This window comes from Pan troglodytes, chromosome 13, assembly GCF_028858775.2.
Source record: "Pan troglodytes isolate AG18354 chromosome 13, NHGRI_mPanTro3-v2.0_pri, whole genome shotgun sequence".
In the NCBI taxonomy this organism is placed as follows: domain Eukaryota; kingdom Metazoa; phylum Chordata; class Mammalia; order Primates; family Hominidae; genus Pan; species Pan troglodytes.
Genome location: NC_072411.2, coordinates 24,266,385 through 24,284,207, shown reverse-complemented (window position 1 = coordinate 24,284,207; position 17,823 = coordinate 24,266,385).

The window sequence follows — 17,823 nt, the reverse complement described above, 5'->3', positions numbered from 1 at the left end:
TCAGTAGCATGAAAACGGACTGATACATATGTCCTGCTTATATATTTAAGCCTATATGTCTTTCAACAACAACAAAAAATCTCTGCTTTTCTTAGGATCAATTCCTCTGTGATTTAAGTAATTTAATGTCCCATAATGTTTGGTCTATAATTTTCTTTTTCTGGTGTTTTTTTGTTTGTTTGTTTGTTTGTTTGTTTTTGAGAAAGTGTCTCACTCAGTCACCCAGGCTGGAGTGCAGAGGCAGGAACAGAGCTCACTGCAGCCTTGACCTCATGGGCTCAAGGTATCCTCCCACTTCAGCCTCCAAATTAGCTAGAACCACTGGCACATGCCACCATGCCCAGCTAAATTTTTGAATTTTTTATAGAAATGCATAATTTTCTGTGTCTTTAAAAAGGGAAAAAAAGAGAACTTTCCCATATTATTTAGTGTTGACAATTTTGCCTTTCTACAACTCTATAGCTTCTTGGGTGGTCTGGTTATATTTCCTTTATATGGTACTTGTTGGGCCTCTGAGGTCTGGAGCAGTATCTTGCATTAAACTTATTATGTCTCCAGAAAAATTAAGGAACATGCACTTTAAGTGAAATAAATAAGGACTATAAACAGTTTGCATTATTTCAGGTAAGCTGTTGTCATCAATTGAGTTCGTGGCAAATTTTTTTTTCAGATTTTAAAAAATTATTTATTTTTTGTTTTGTTAATACCAATAGGGAAGTTATTGTAGAGCTGTTTTCTATAAGTTTAGTATGGCCATGCCAACTCCCCTGCCTCTAGTGATTCAGAGGCTGCCCAGTTACTTACACCATGGTAAATTTCAAAACTCCAGAAGTGGTAGAAAAGATCTTCTGTGATTGAATTCAGTTTTACTGAACGAGAATTATCTTTGGCCAATTCTCGCTCTGATGTTTTTGTTCTAGCAGTACAGAACTCCTTATAATATAAGGTACTTCAAAGGAAGTACTTCCAAGGAAGGCCAATATCACCTGTCCCCTCCTTTGATTTGCTTTATCTGGCCTGCTGATGCTATTTCTCATCTCTGTTTTGTCTGCATAACTCTATCACCTATTTTAAGTCTTCTTCCAGACATCCATACCTCCAATAAGCCTGCCTTGACAGAATGTCTTGCCATTCAACCATCCACTCCACTACCTCTCCTTCACTCCACTTCACACACACACACTACACACTTCTGCACAATAGAAATCCAGCTGGGATAAGCTGTGTTCAGTGTTTCTGTCCCTGTTCAGTGGTCCTCTCCTACCCTGTTTATATCTGTATCAGTACATTTACCACATTGTATCATACATTTTTATTTGTGTCTTTGCTTCTTTGTCCACATTGAGTCAATTAAGGAAAGTGACTATACTGTTTTCATCTTTGAATCCCTAAATTAAGAAAAAAATAGGTCATACTGTTTAAAAGAAATGTATTGTTAAGGGCTAAAAGCACACATATGGCTGGATGCTGTGGCTGCCATCTGTAAACTCACACTTCGGAAGGATCACTTGAGGCCCAAAGTTCAAGACCAGCCTTGGCAACATAGTGAGACCTCATCCTTATAAAAAAAATTTAAATTAGGGAGGTACAGTGGCCTAATTTTAAGTGGAATAAATAAGTGGCAGGTACAGTAGACCTATAGTCCCAGCTACTTGGGAAGCTGAGGCAGGAGGATCACTTAAGCCCAGGAGTTCAAGGATGCCATGAGCTATGATCACACCACTGCACTCCAGCCTGGGCAACAGAGTGAGACACTGTCTCTAAAACAAAAACAAAAACAAGCAACCATGATGAAAAAGTACAGATGAATCAGTAAATGAGCAAGGAAAGGAATGAATAATAGAATGGGTTTACTATAATGAGAAATCCTGTGATTCTCTCTGTTGTTGTGGGAAACAGGGAGAGAATAAATATCTTTGCTATTATTGGCAAAAGTTGCCACATTCCTAGGATTCTTGAGTCATTTGAACAACGTTAATTACCAAATTTTATGATGAGTTCATCAATATGTTGCTTGCTCTCAGTATTCAATGCATATACCAGCAAATCCCTGAATCATCCATGTGTTTATGTTTTTTTAAGTAGCATATACTAGCAATAACTGTCTTGCAGGAAATATTTCTTTAGGATAAATGGCCAGCTGATGTTAAGGGGAGTCTGCTACTTGAAACCATCAATACCACCCAGGAGGTTATTTGTCTCCCCGCGAGTCCTGCAGAACAACTATCATTGTTTAAATGCATTGCATTTTAAATAATTGAGTTTTAATTTCCATAGAATTCAGTAAAAAATATAGCTCAATATAACTACACAGAGCCAAGGCAATAGGAATTGGTTGCAAGCACTTCATAATTCCATGTTTTCACTTGGCTTACTCTCAGCAAAAGGAGCTATTTTCTAGTGAATAGACTGGTTATGCGTATATTCAAGGTTGAAAACACTTCCGTTTTGTTTTGTTTGGTTAAGGATGATGCTTAGCTCTAGTTGACCAGCTATGACTTAAGATTGGTTGGCAGTATCTATGGTTAGAAGACTATTGAAGATTAAAGGATGAGGGTTTGGATTATGAACATCTGCTCTGCTCACTGCTGGCCTAAGGACTTTGAGGCAGTTATTTAATGGCTCACGCCTCTTCCTTCCTTACTCCCTTCATTTCTTCTTTTTTTCCTACCTTCTGTCAACAAAAAGAGTCAAACTCTGTAAAATATTTTAAGAGATTTATTCTGAGCCAAATGTGAGAGACCATGGCCCAGAACACAGCCCTCAGGAGGTCCTGAGAACATGTGTCCCAGGTAGTCGGAGTGCAGTTTGGTTTTATATATTTTAGGGAGGCATGAGACAGCAATCAAATACATTTAAGAAATGCATTAGTTCGGTTCAGAAAGGCTGGACAACTCAAAGCCGGGGGGCTTCCAGACTATAGGTCAATGTAAACATTTTCTGATTGACAATTGGTTGAGTTTCTCTAAAGACCTGGGATCAATAGAAAGGAAATGTTTGGGTTAAGATGAAAGATTGTGGAGACCCAGGAGTTTCTTTTAAAGTCTTATACTGGCTGCCCAGCTCTTAGAGACAGTAGATGACAAATGTTTCCTATTCAAATCTTTAAAAGGTGCTGGACTCTCACTTAAATCTCTTCAGGATTGGTAGGGCCTGGAAGAAAAAGATCTAGCTATGTCAATAGAGATTCTTTACAGACGCATATGTCCCGCCACAAAGAACAGCTTTTCAGGACCATTTCAAAATACGGCAAAGAAACATGCTTTTGGGATAAAATACTTTTACTTTCTTCTTTGTCATACCCAAGAATGTATGTATAACATGCATGTTATACCAGAGTCAGACTGGAAAATAAGTCATGATATACAGGGTTAAATAAAACTCATCTGATGAGAATTTATGGTTTGTAGGGCATGACTCCCCAGACCCCTTAGACAGGAATTTGGGCAATATAAAAAAATCAGAGTTTAGTCCTCACTTCCTTGCTTCTTTCCTTTATGGAAAATACGTTTTTGAGCTTCAATATGTACTGGCACTGGAGCACTGGGATTCTAAAGTCAAATAACATATGGGTTCTGCTTTTTAATAGCTTATTACAAAATGAGATAATCCTATTACCTTGCAGCATTTCTTGATAATATGGTAAGACATCTGGCCAATAGGAAGTGCTCACAAGTGGTAGCTATTGGTCCTTCTTGCTCTCTCTCTTTCCGTCTTTCTGGAGGGGAGAATTTGGCTATTTGTTACTCCCATAGTTTTTCAATATCTTTCATGCCTGGAAAGAGAAAAAGAAATCATTCATACTGTCAATGTGTTATGGGTGGGTCTTTGTTCTTAAGAGTCCCCAAGATGTGGTGGCTGCTCCCAAGATGGCAGCAAGCCTTTTGTTGTCTGACCTGGGGTTCTTGGCCTAATGGATTCCAAGGAACAGAACCTTGGGCCATCCAGTGAGTGTTATAGCTCTATTAGAAGCTGTGGGTCATGGAAGAGAAACATGGAACCCAACGACTAGTGTTCAGCTCTATTAGGAAAAACCCAGGCACTTAGCTGTGCATGAACAATGGTAAGCCTTTAGCCCAATCGGGAGTGGCAATGGATGCCTCGCTGGATCAGGAGCACAGCGGACACCCTGCCAGATCTGGAGGGGTGGAAGTCAGCAGCAGGTCTGTGACGGCGGCAAACAGCTGTGGTGGACGGTGAGCGAAAACTCAGCTGGAGCCATAACAAACATGGACTAGAAGAGTATGCAGTTGCAAGATTTAATAGCGTGAAAACAGAGCTCCCATATCATGGGAGGGGACCCAACGGGGGTTGCTGCTCCCTGCTTGAATATCTGGGTTTATATCCTGATGATTGTCCCTCCCCTTGTGCTCTCAGGCAATAGATGATTTCACTATTTCTTTACCTCTGCTTTAGCCTAATTTGTATTTTAGTGAGCCCTCCTGACTACCTGATTGGTCAAGTGTGAGCTGAGTTACAAGCTCCGTGTTTAAAGGTAGGTGCAGCCACCTTCCCCAGATAGGCTTAGGAATTCTTACTTGGCCTAGGAAATCCAGCTAGTCCTGTCCCTCAAATGTCTCTGCTAATTAGCATTTTGGTGGAGAAAAATGATTTATTGGTTAAAGAGAAAGTGGTACCTGAGTTTAACATAATACTTCGGTATCAAAGCCCAGCTCCCTTATTAGGTCAAGACATTTTAACTAAATTATCTTCTTCCCTGACTACTCCTGGGCTACAGCCACACCTCATTGCTGCCCTTTTCCCCAGTTAAAAGCCTTCTTCACATCCTCACCTTGTATCTTCCTACCTTAATCCACAAGTGTGGGATACCTATACTCCCTCCTTGGTGACCGATCATGCATCCCTTATCATCCCATTAAAACCTAATCATCCTTACCCCACTCAATGCCAGTATCCCAACCCACAGCGGACTTCAAACAGACTAAAGCCTGTTATCACTCGCTACTACAGCATGGGCTTCTAAAGCCTATAAACTCTCCTTACAATTCCCCCATTTTACCTGTCCAAAAACCGGACAGCCTTACAGGTTGGTTCAGGATCTGCACCTTATCAATCAAATTGTTTTGCGTATCTACCCTGTGGTGCCCAACCCGTACACTCTCTTGTCTTCAATACCTCCCTGCACGACTCACTATTCCATTCTTGATCTTAAAGACACTTTTTTCACTATTCCCTTGCACCCCTCATCCCAGCCTTTCTTTGCTTTTACCTGGACTGACCCTGACACCCATCAGCCTCAGCAACTTTCCTGAGCTGTACTGCCACAAGGCTTCAGGGACAGCCCCCATTACCTTCAGCCAAGCCCTTTCTCATGATTTACTTTTTTTCAGTCCATCTTCTTCTCACCTTATTCAATATTTTGACCACCTTCTCCTTCACAGCCCTTCCTACAAATCTTCCCAACAAGACACCTTCCTGCTCCTCCAACATCTATTCTCAAAAGGACATCGCACATCACCCTCCAAAGCCCAAATTTCTTCCTCATCTGTTACCTGTCTCGACATAATTCTTCATAAAAACACACATGCTCTCCCTGCTGATTGTGTCTGCCTAATCTCCCAAAACCCAACCCCTTCTACAAAGCAACAACTCATTTCCTTCCTAGGCATGGTTAAGTACTTTTGCCTTTGGATACCTGGTTTTGCCATCCTGACTAAACCACTGTATAAACTCACAAAAGGAAACCTAGCTGACCCCATAGATCCTAGATCCTTGCCCCACTCCCCTTTCTGTTCCCTAAAAACAGCCCTAGAAGCTGCTCCCACACTAGCTCTCCCTTATTCATCCCAACCCTTTTCATTACACACAGCCGAAGTGCAGGGCTTTGTGGTCGGAATTCTTACACAAGAGCTGGGACTGCACCCTGTAGCCTTTCTGTCCAAACAACTTGATCTTACTGTTTTAGGCTGGCCTCCACATTATTCCTGATACCACACCTGACACCCATGACTGTATCTCTCTGATCCACCAGACATTCACTCCATTTCCCCATATTTCCTTCTTTCCTATTCCTCACCCTGAGCACATTTTGTTTATTGATGGCAGTCCCACCAGGCCTAATCGCCACTCACCAACAAAGGCAGACTATGCTATAGTATCTTCCATATCTATCATTAAAGCTACTGCTCTGCCCCACTCCACTACTTCTCAGCAAGCCAAACTCATTGCCTTAACTTGAGCCTTCACTCCTGCAAAAGGACTGTGTGTCAATGTTTACACTGATTTTAAATATGCCTTCCATATCCTGTACCATCATGCTGTTATATGGGCTGAAAGAGGTTCCCTCACTATGAAAAGGTCCCCCCATCATTAATGCCTCTTTAATGAAAACTCTTCTCAAGGCTGCTTTACCTCCAAAGGAAGCTGGAGTCATTCACTGCAAAGGCCATCAAAGGGCCTCAAACCCCATGGCTCAAGGCAACACTTATGCTAATAAGACAGGAATGTCAGGCCTCTGAGCCCAAGCCTGTGTGTATACATCCGGATGGCCTGAAGCAACTGAAGAATCACAAAAGAAGTGAAAATGGCCAATTCCTGCCTTAAGTGATGACATTATCTTGTGAAATTCCTTCTCCTGGATGATGAGTCTTGGAAACTCCACACTGAGCACCTTGTGACCCCTGCCCCTGCCCACCAGAGAACAACCCCTTTGACTGTAATTTTCCACAAGATCCATTAAATGATTTCAACAGGACCTCAATATTTACTTTTACACAAAAGTAATGTTAAGTCTAATAAAATTTTAGTTGGGATTTTTCTTTAATAGCAACATTTAGAAAACAGATGATAACTTAGCTGCATAATGCTAAAACAGAGAAAATAGGTAGTCTTTTGATGGGTGGGAGGTGGTCAGATTTTAGACTGTGGTAGTTAAGGTGCAGAATTTGTGTCATGTGGATATTAGGTAATTGGACAGATACTCAAGTTCCATAAAATGTGAGATTACATCTGTGGATGAGAAAATAATTGCTGTGAGTTAAACTTTCTAATTTTGAAGATGCTTGAAAGCAGAATGAAAACCACTAAAGTCAATTCTAAAGTGATTTAAGATATATGAAATTCCAGCACCCTCTTTCTGCCCAATAATCTTTGCAGGCAGCAAGAATGCACAGTTTCAAGCTGTAAAGAAGAGCAGTGTTCAAGGATTTGTTGTTACTTGGCAAAAAAATATATATTTTCTTGTCATTACCATTTTCCTTTGAACAGAATAGATCAGAAATACACACACTTTTTTTCTCCTTTTTCATAAGAAGCCTGCTCCTTCCTATACGTGTGTTTGTGTGGGCTGATTCCTCAATCTGGAATCCTCTGGTATTTTCCTTTCCAAATTTATCATTCTAAGCCCTGTATTATCATTACTTGAGGCTGCCTCTTCTCTTTTATTTCTTGTCTTTCTGTGATTTCTTCTTCTTTTGACTTCAACATTATTTGGGAAGTCTATTCTACTGCTTTATGAACTTATTCATTAACCACTTTGAATTGTCAACTGCGTAGAAATAATGAAGAGGGCATATAATTTAAAATCAGGAGATATTTGATACATTATGATTCTACCTCACATTAGCTATTTGAGCCTAAGTTTTTTACTGTGGTCTGAATGCTCCTCAAAATTTACATGTTGAGATGTAATAGCTATAATGTAATAGCTATAATGATAGTATTAAGAAGTGGAGTTGGCCAGGCGTGGTGGCTCACACCTGTAATCCCAGTACTTTGGGAGGCTGAGGTGGGCAGATCACAAGGTCAGGAGTTCAAGACCAACCTGGCCATTATCGTGAAATCCCTTCTCTACTAAAAATACAAAAATTAGCCAGGCGTGGTGGCAGGCACCTGTAGTCCCAGCTACTTGGGAGGCTGAGGCAGAAGAATCACTTGAACCCGGGAGGCGGAGGTTGCAGTGAGCCGAGATTGCACCACTGCACTCTAGCCTGTGCAACAGAGTGAGACTCTGTCTCAGTAAAAAAGAAAAGAAAAAAAAAAGAAGTGGAGTCTTTAGGAGGTGATTAAGTTTAAGTCAGAAGGGTAGTATTGATGGTGGATGGGATTAAGGCCCTGCTAAAAGGGCTTGAGGAAGTGGATTTATTCACTTCAGTCCCTACTGCCATGTGAGCACATGGTGTTCATCCTTTTTGGAAGATGCAGCAACAAGGAGCCATCTTAGAAGCAGAAAGAACAGCCCTTGCCAGACCCCAAACCTGCTGGTGACTTAGGTTGGACTTCCCAGCCTCCAGAACCCTAAGGAAATGAATTTTGTCCATTTGTGGGGCTGTAACAATACCACACTCCGGTATTTTGTTACAGCAGCACAAATGATGTAGAACGACAGATTAAACATCTATTATCCATAAGAAGTGAGACAGTGTTTAATTCATGTGTTTCATGGGTTTATTTTTCATTTTACATATGTGTAATTTTTGAGGGAAAGAAGTTTCTTTTAGCCATTTACAATGAAACTATAGTTCTGAGTTAGAATTGAATACTCAATAAATATTTGCATAATATACTTAACTATGCCAACCTCTATGTAAAATTACAAATATTTCTTTGTACTTCATACCACCTCATCTATCAATGAGAAGGCCAGAAAATGAGACCCACGTCTATCTGAAATGTACCAAACTCAAAATCTTTCTCTTTTTTACAGGTAATAGTGGCTGGAAGATTCAGGGTCCTGCCCTTAGCCTCCCTCCTAACATTAGAATGCAAAGGAAATGGGTCTCAGCTGTACAAATTGCTTTGAATAACAAATTGCATTCATATGCATATACCCAGTAAGGGCTTTTAGATGATAATGGCATTGATATCACACACACACACACACACACACACACACATGCACGCACACACACACACATACAAATGATTGAGTCAAAGCTGGGAGGATCCAGTTTATGAAGTAAAACCAGAAGAATCAACATGTTTACCATGACCTAGCAATAGCTGGGGGGAACTGTCCTTAAGCATTCTTATTCCATGTCTTTTCTGCATGTATCTTGTACTTGTCATAACAGCCCCAGGCAAGTTACAATAAAGAGAGCAACATAGGGCATTTGAAGAGTGTCAACAACAAGAAGAGAGCATGATTTACAGGGGCTCTATCAGGGGAAGTGAGGGAGCAAATACTCGTGCTAAGATGAAGAAATTGGTTCCAGTAGATAGTTAAGTCCTATTTCTGTGTTCTGTGAAGTTTATCTTTCTCTCATTATTTTGCCATCTTCTCATTTTTCTGCTTTTTTTCCTTATTGTTGAACAGACTGACCATTGAAACAGGTCGTGAGTATTGCCCAAGAATATAGCTGACATTTTTGTAACTTCTAGCTAGAAGGATTTTGATGGCCTATAAAAAGCACAGACTCAGTTTAAGGTCTACTGGGGTATTTCTAATTCACGACCAAAAGGAGAGAAACAAGTTATAAATGATCAAGTCTAGTTAAGTAAATGATTTGGTGTTAGGTAGATAAACAAAATATAAAGTTTGGCTCACTTTTAAAAACATTTAGATCTGTCTTTTTTCAACATTTACTCATAATAATTGGGAAATATTGATAGTGATTGTGTAATCATAGTAGAACCCTAAAACCAATTTAGACAACTATTGCTTTGCTGTATATTGAGGCAATGTCCTCATTCGACATGTTTCAAGAGCACACTTTTTGTTTTAGGAAAATTAAAAGTTTTATAATAAACCCAAATTTTTGGAATTATTTTAAAAATATTACTAGTAATTCCTCAGCGCTCCAAAGGAAACAAGGCTGCATCTAAAGAAATTAATAGGAATTGTGCTAGAAAAAGGAGTTTCAGGCTAAGAGTGTTGGTGAAAATCAACTTGCTCTATATCTCTTTTTTTGAGACAGAGCCTTGCTCTGTCAGCCAGACTGGAGTGCAGTGCATGATCTTGACTCACTGTAACCTCTGCCTCCTGGGTTCAAGCAAGCACATCCAGCTAATTTTTTGTATTTTTAGTAGAGACAGGGTTTCACCATGTTGGCCAGGCTGGTCTTGAACTCCTGACCTCAAATGGTCTGCCCTCTTGACCTCTCACAGTGCTGGGATTACAGGTGTGAGCCAATGTGCCCGACCTGTTCTATGTCTCTTTGGAGATGTTTGCTTAAGAGTGAGCAGTCTCCCACACCTGAATAGGTTTATTATAGGAAAGAGAAATGGCTGTGATCATGCAATCCTGTTTGAGAGCTGTGTTACTGCAACATACAGACTTGTGACAGTTTTTCTTTTATAAAATGCAGATAAATTGTTCAACTTCAGAGGTTTTAAAGATATTTAGAATAACAATGGCTGTGTGATCCTACACTAAGTCAGTAAAGTCTGTGAGCCTTACGTGCCTCATTTGTAAAATAGGCACGAAAACATTTAATCCATAAAAGTGTTTGGGGGAATGATTATGACAATATATTAAGATCTTTGCAATTTTTTCTAGAATGTGGATGATAGTTAATTATTTGCCATTATTATACTGTTATTATTATCTTCCTCATTGTCATCAATGAATCTAATGATGCATATATAAAGTGCCTGGCACATCGGGAGTGTTGAAGTAAAATACTTATTCTTGTTTCCAAGAGTAGCAGCTGTCCTTTAGCATATTCTTGGTGTCAATCTGACCCCTTGCATGTAATCTTCAATGTGGCTTCTATCTGCATTTGTAAACCCATTTGCTAAACCTGTGCTATTTACTAGAGCCCCTTGGATATGCCAACATAAACCTCATTAGTAGCTCAAGTCCACATCCAGATGTTGCTTATAGAATTCCAGAACATAAACATAGCAGGACTACATGACTGCAACTCTTGACCATGATCTTTTGTCTAATGTTACGAAGATTTACCCCACCTTTGTCCAGATCTGCTTTCATAAACAATCCAAAAACACCTATTCATGCCAGGCACTGAGCCAGCTGCTGCACTTGTAAAGGTAAATAAAATCTGATTGCTGCTCTTCAGGAGACAGACAAATACAACAAGCTACATGCTAAGTGCATAGTTAGGAATTAGACGGAATTATGAAAGTACAATGAGCGAATTAACTGCTTCTGCGGGTGGGAGCTGTGCGGATTAAAAAAGGAGCTGATATTTTATCCAGGTTTAGAAACAAGCATAATATATCAACTGTGAAAAAAAGGGAGAAAAGGAAATTTGAACAGAAGGAACAACATGAGCCAAAGCTAGGATATACCAGTGTGCATAGTATATTTGGAGAAGAGTAAGTGATTCAGAGTGGTCTAATATAGGGTGTCTGGGGGTGGGGCTGGAAAGAGTGGCACAGATGATGCCAGAAAAATAATTTGGGGCCAATTTTGAGCAGCTTTAAATGACATACTCAGGAGTATTACTTTATTGTAGGCAGTGGTCAGTCATTGCACTTTTTTTAGTAGCAGGGTGATGCAATTCAAACATGTCTGAGATAGAAAATACTGTAGTGCTGGAGATGAAGCAATGATATTAGGGCAACTAAACCACCTGCAAAGCTTCAACATCAGATAGAAGGTGACAGAGTTAAGTGAGAAAGTGACAGAGGAAACAATATTCTGATTCTAAAGGTGTTTTGAAGTTAGAGCCTCTAGTCCTGGGTGACTGGTGGTACCTGAGAGGTTAAGTAAAAGGAGGACTTTAAGATGATTCGAGGTTTTCACTACTGAAGACGTTTCTGGCCCTAAGTTTTGAAATTAAACCACATCCTGAATATATACTTTCTTTTTGTTTTAATGAAAAAAAAAGTTATTTCTGATGCATTTCTTGGCCCAAACAGCAATGAGTCAGTGTATATAATACAATTCAGATAAAGGCCTTGTCTATTTAAAACCTCTTGCAAACTAAAAGACTTCAACAAGATTAACATTTTAACTGACAGTACAGAGTCTAGTAAGTCAAAATTTAGGGCTGATTTGTTGGCTGAAAACTACTGTAACCAATAATAAATGTTCCTACAAAAAAACAGCCATGAATATACAGGATCTAAATATGCATGAGGTCATTTTGTTTCAAAAGTCATAACTCAGGCTGGCATCTAAATTCTTCACGGAGATTATCTTCCATTTGTAAAAGCTTGTGGGACACAGCTGAAATCGTCCAGTTCTATTCAGAACCAATGAATATTTTATATCGGTTCATCTCCAAGTTGTAAAAGATTTACATCTTGAGAAAATTAAAATTAACTTAAAAGATTAATGCACAATGAAAAAAGTAGCTTCACTTTGAAGTTAAAATAATGGGGAAGGCAATGTTCTAGATTCACAATTTTCCACTAAAGGGGTAACCCTGTCTATGGTGACTCTGCTATTGTATCATCTTCGGGTCACACATCAACAGAATTTTGTTGTATTTATTTAAATAATTAGTCTGTCAATTGTTTCTTTGATGAAATAGCTATTTCAAAAAAGTACTCTGTGGCAGAAATGATGAGGTCCTAGACAAAAAGAACTCCTTCTCTATAATTAAAAAGGACCTGGAGAGGAGGAAATCTCTAGACATTGAATTGAAATGTTGGTGTGTATTCCGAAGAGTGCCTTCTTTCTTTCTTTGAAATATCAGTGTCAATAGTACAGTGAAAAGCTCAATGACAATTGTCTTAAAAGCAAAATTGTTTGACTTTTCATGGTGAATTCGAGTCTGTGGTTGTTCAAAGGAAGATTTTATTTTAGAATTTCAAATAACTGGACCAGGTTGAGAATCACTTGGAAAAGTGCAGTCCATCTAAATGCTTTTAGTGAAGTGGAAATAACACATGAGAGCAACATTTATCTCAGTAGCAATTTCAAAGTTCCATCTAGAGTCAGGAGACTTTTGATCATGATAATGAGTGAATGACGCACAGAAGCTCTCAAACGATTTGAAGTCAACTCTGGGTATGACTTTGAACAAGTTGTTTTCACTTTCTGAACTCAATTTCCTCATCTGAAAAAAATGGTTATAATATTTACTGAGCCAGGAGGCAGAATAAGTGTGATTATTTACATACAAAGCACAGAGTAGTGTCTTCATTGATAATACATGTAGAGTTCAAAGCAGTTCAACAACAGCGAAACATTTGGATTGATTTCAGGAATGAGTGCATTCTCTTTGTAGATCTGAATGTTAGTGTGCATGCAAGTGTTCACCTCTGAGTGTGTGTGTGTGAGACAGAGGTGAAAAAAAATAAAAAGAGAGTAAGAGAGAAGGAGACAGAGAGTATAGGCACATGAAAGTCTTCTTGGTAGAGAAAACGATGAGCTGTCCATGGTCAAGATGGAGAGAAGGGTGAGCTGGCTTTTTCTTCCTGAGCCAGCACATTAGCTCCTCTCAGGTTCAAGCTTCCTGATGTTCATGGTGAAAATCAGTGATAAAAGTGATATTTCTATGTCCATTCTACTCTGCAGCCTGCTGAGCCTAGCCAGGGAATAGGGTTATATGTCTTCTTCCTACCCCATGAGATGACTGTGTCTTTTGGTTCTTGTGACTGCAGAGTAAATTCTACCATGAAATTATACCCTGGTACACTTCCAACTACTACATTCGAGAACAATAATCCATGTCAGGATCACCTTCAAATTTCAAATCAATAATAATTTCAATACTAATAATAATTTAAATACTAATAAAAGAGAGACCAACCCCCTCATATCCACTAACGTAGAGGTCCCAACTGAACAGGAGGAAGATCTCAGTCCCTCACCTTCCCTGGAATTCAGGGAGACACCAGAGTGACAGCTGGCTTCTTCCCACCTGCTGCCCCTCACCATGCTGACTCTGCCCAGGTCTGCATTTCTGCCTTGGATCTTGCTTGTCCCCATAGGCTGCTATAGAGAGAGGAAGCCCATCAAGTCTGCACCAAGGATATGTTGCTAGATCCTCTCGAGCTTCAGGCCTTGATGGGAGGTGGAAGTAGAGAGGGAAGTCAGGAAAAATGTTCTACTGTGTTCTCTGCTGGGGATGGGGCAGTTTTGACACATTTTTTTTCTTCTTGTTCCAAGAAGAACTTATTTTTTCCGGTCTTTTACACTTCTGAGTGTCTTCTCAAATTCTCTCTTTCACCAAGGAGCTCAAAACCAATCTACATCTTAAAAGCAAAAGCCTTTAAGAGGTAGATGCTAATATCTACCTCACCAGCTTTCTGTAAAGATGAACTGTGATACTTTATGGGATACTTCTGAAACAGTGCATGGCACAGAATGTATATTCAATAAATGAGAGCTACATCACCATCCTGCTACTAGGGTTGTCGTTGAGACTAGAAAACATATTTGTGTTTTGTTATTTTATTTTTTTCTATGAGAAACTAAACATAGCCAAGAATCCTACGGAGGGACTTTATCTGTAACTGCTTGGGGATGTTCCTAAGGCATCTGGAGAGGCGTTTTAGTGTTACGGTCTTATCTTCCAAGATTTTCTCTTGTAAGCCATTTTCAGGATTACATTTCTGAAAAGAAGGTAGGATGACGTGTTAGAAATGTGCTTTGAAGAAGTGAGAATCTTCACAGTGAATGATTAAGATTTCTTGAGAATGTGAGATAAGAGAATAGTTGCAGAGGAGCTGTTAGGTTAATGATATCCTGTCTTTTGCACAAGGAATAAGCATAGTTCGCCTCCCTTAAATTGGCTTTTTATGTCAAATGTCAGAGAAATGTTAAATTTCACTCAGTGTTTGATCTCTATCAGGAGCCTCATGTGAATGCTAAATTCAAGGTCGTGGTTACACTAAAATCTCAGCTCAGGCACTTCATAAGTTTGTGTTCCACCAAACAGAATATAATTTCCTTTTATTTTTCTTATTTTTTGTGTCTGTTTTTGGGAAAATTACTTTACCCTGTCAGCATCAAGGGGTGACAAAAACAATGGGCCTGACTATTTGGTTGTAAACAGATTTTATCCACATTCATGGTCATGACTATTTTTCTATTTGTCCTAAATATTCCTTAGCACAGTGATTCTCAAGAAGTAGTCTCCATGCACTGTAAGTGTGTGTGAGAATCCTCTAGAAGGCTTGTTAAAATAGAGGTTACTGGACCTGGATCTTGGAATATTTGATTTGATAGGTCCAGGGTGGTGGCCCAGAATTTTCATTTTGAGTATCTTCCCAATTAATGCTTATGCTGCTGTTTCATGGTGACACATTGAAAACCACTATTCTGGAGGATGTCTTTCTTACTGTGGACTTCTGCAAACAAGATAATGAGTCCGGATTTCCTTTACTGAGAGATAATACTTTCCATACTGGAGTTTGGATGCATTTTTACTTCCTGTGTCTCACCAAATTGCCTTGGCAAACCATGTGCTTTGAAGTTGCTTTTCAAACTGGGGAATAAAAGGTCAGTAAACCTCTCTTGTAAATGGGTGGATATTAAATGTTTTAGGCTTGGCAGTTCACATACAATCTCTGTAGCAAATATGTAACTCAGTTATCATGGCATGAAAATGGCCATTGACAGTGTATAAACAAATGGGTATAATTGTATTCCAATAACACTTTTGTACAGATACTGACATTTGAATTTCACATAAATCTTGCATGTTATGGAACACTGTAATTCTTTTGATTTTGCTCAAACATGTAAATACACACATATGTATGTAAAAATCTCAACTCTCAAGGCATAGAGAAACAAGGGGACAGGGTCAGGTTTGGCCCACAAATCTTGCCTTGCTTACCCCTAGGACAGATTCTTATATGCAATGCATTAAATGATTAATAAGTTGCATTTGTGTTACCAGCAAAACAGATGTCAGCCAAGAAGGGTGATTTTTTTCCATACAGCACAAACTTCCAAGGACCAAATTATTGGCTTCAGAATCACCTGAGAAGATTATTATATTTATAAATTTTCTCTTTGCTACCAGCCCCAACCCAGGTTCTGACTTGTTAGGGCTGGAAGGAGTTGGAACATCTATTTTATAAATAAACAAAGAAAAACCTAAAAGCATGCATGATTATAATGGCCAGTGGGTTTTGGGAGTCACTAGCCTTGTAGTATCCAGCATAGTCTTGGGCAGACTAGATAATTGATGAATATTAGACATGAGCAAATTGCATTCTCATAAATATTCTAAATTATCAATCAATTAGTGTCAACATTCTAGTTTTTATATAAAATTTTGATTAAATTCATTACTTTGTTCTCAAGAACACTTTATTTTCATCTATTTAACTGAACATTTTTAAAAGATGTTATACATTTTTTCTATTACTTCCCCAAACGACTGCATCGTCTTTGTGTGTACATCTCAGTGTAAACTTAAAGCTCCCCCAAAATTTGTCTTCTCAGTCATTTTGTTGGACAGTGATGAAACATTTTACATTTTTAGTCAACTTTTTTGCTAGGACTCCATGTTACAATGTCTCACAACATAAAGACAAGAAGAAAAAATAAAGTGGATTTTGTTAATGTGTACCTAGCCTGGGACACAGGAATTCTGCAGGTGGAGCTGATTGAGCAAGCAACTGCTCATATCTTAGTAGAATTAAACTTAATCTACCTATTGACTTTTAATCTCCAATTAAGAGTAAGCTGCTGAAAATAGATTTATAAATAATGCCAAGCTAAATTATGTATTCCACAATGTCTGTGACATTTGTGGCAAATATAGACGCAAGTTAACCTGTCCCCATGCTTTGAGTCATGCTGTCTGTACCAAGAGAAACAGCTCTGCTGAGTTATTTCCTCTAAGCTGCAAAAGATAGGTAGACCGAAGAAAAGTGAGGCATTAAGACACATGTCCTTGAGGGAATGCATTAATTAATGATGGCAAAGCAATTTTACCCCAAAGCACTGCATTATTGTTAAAAGTGTTATTATAATTGAATTACTTCTTGTATGGGGGAAGAAAAAGCTCACTCTGAATGTACAATGATCATTTTCTGATGCTTCCAACAGTGTCAGCAATCCTGGAATTTTTAAAAAATAAATTCCTTATTCCAAAGAAGTTCCAAAATCCACCAAGAGGATGATTTAGCAGTGGCAATTCTAATTTCATTCGGCAGACTTGAATCATGGAAATAGTTGTGATCTGGGTATTTGGAGTACAGTCTCAGCCACTTGATAGCCATAAGCATTGGTCCTTTTTTATACCATAATTTTTTCATACAAAAGATTGAGCTAATCCATCTGCTCTTCCTACCTATAGGGATTAGTTGAGAATGAGATAAAATCTAAGAGTTTTAAAATTACTATTACGGTAACTCTTCCTCAGCAAAGTCTACATGAGCTGGATCTCTTTTGGACCTGGGTGCCAGGTTTGAAATGAAGCATCCTTGCTGAGGAGAGGTAAAATATAGAGGCTAAGAGCCAAACCCCTCACATAAAGCTAAAATGTGGCCAGGTCAGGCAAACCGCAGTTAGTTGTTTATATCCATAGGAAGGCAGAGGCCCAAAGCTGGGGTACAAAACTTGTCCATGGCCACATCAGACAGCATAAGGGCACAGAGTGTCAGAAAAACAAAATTCTGAAAAAAAAAAGAGAAAAGTGCAGTGCTCATTTTCTTGCATTTATATTAAAGAGCAACTACTGCACTGCACCCACATACTTCTGCTTTGCTAACCGTGTGTGGCAGCCCCCTTATGCTGCCGTCTTGCTCCCCTTTGTAATGTGCATCATTAACCACTTCCTCAGATGTACAAACATGAAGCCTCACATATCCTGCTTTATTATTGCTCTTGTTGTTTCTTGGTAGTTTGTTTTTATTTTATTTTTTTTCATAGTGACTTTTGGTCAGTTAAGCCGCAAGGGTTGGCAGCAAAGGGAGTGAAATCTTATCAGACCAAAATCTATTTATTCCCCTTTTCTGATTTATGGTTCATCACATCTCTCCATTTAT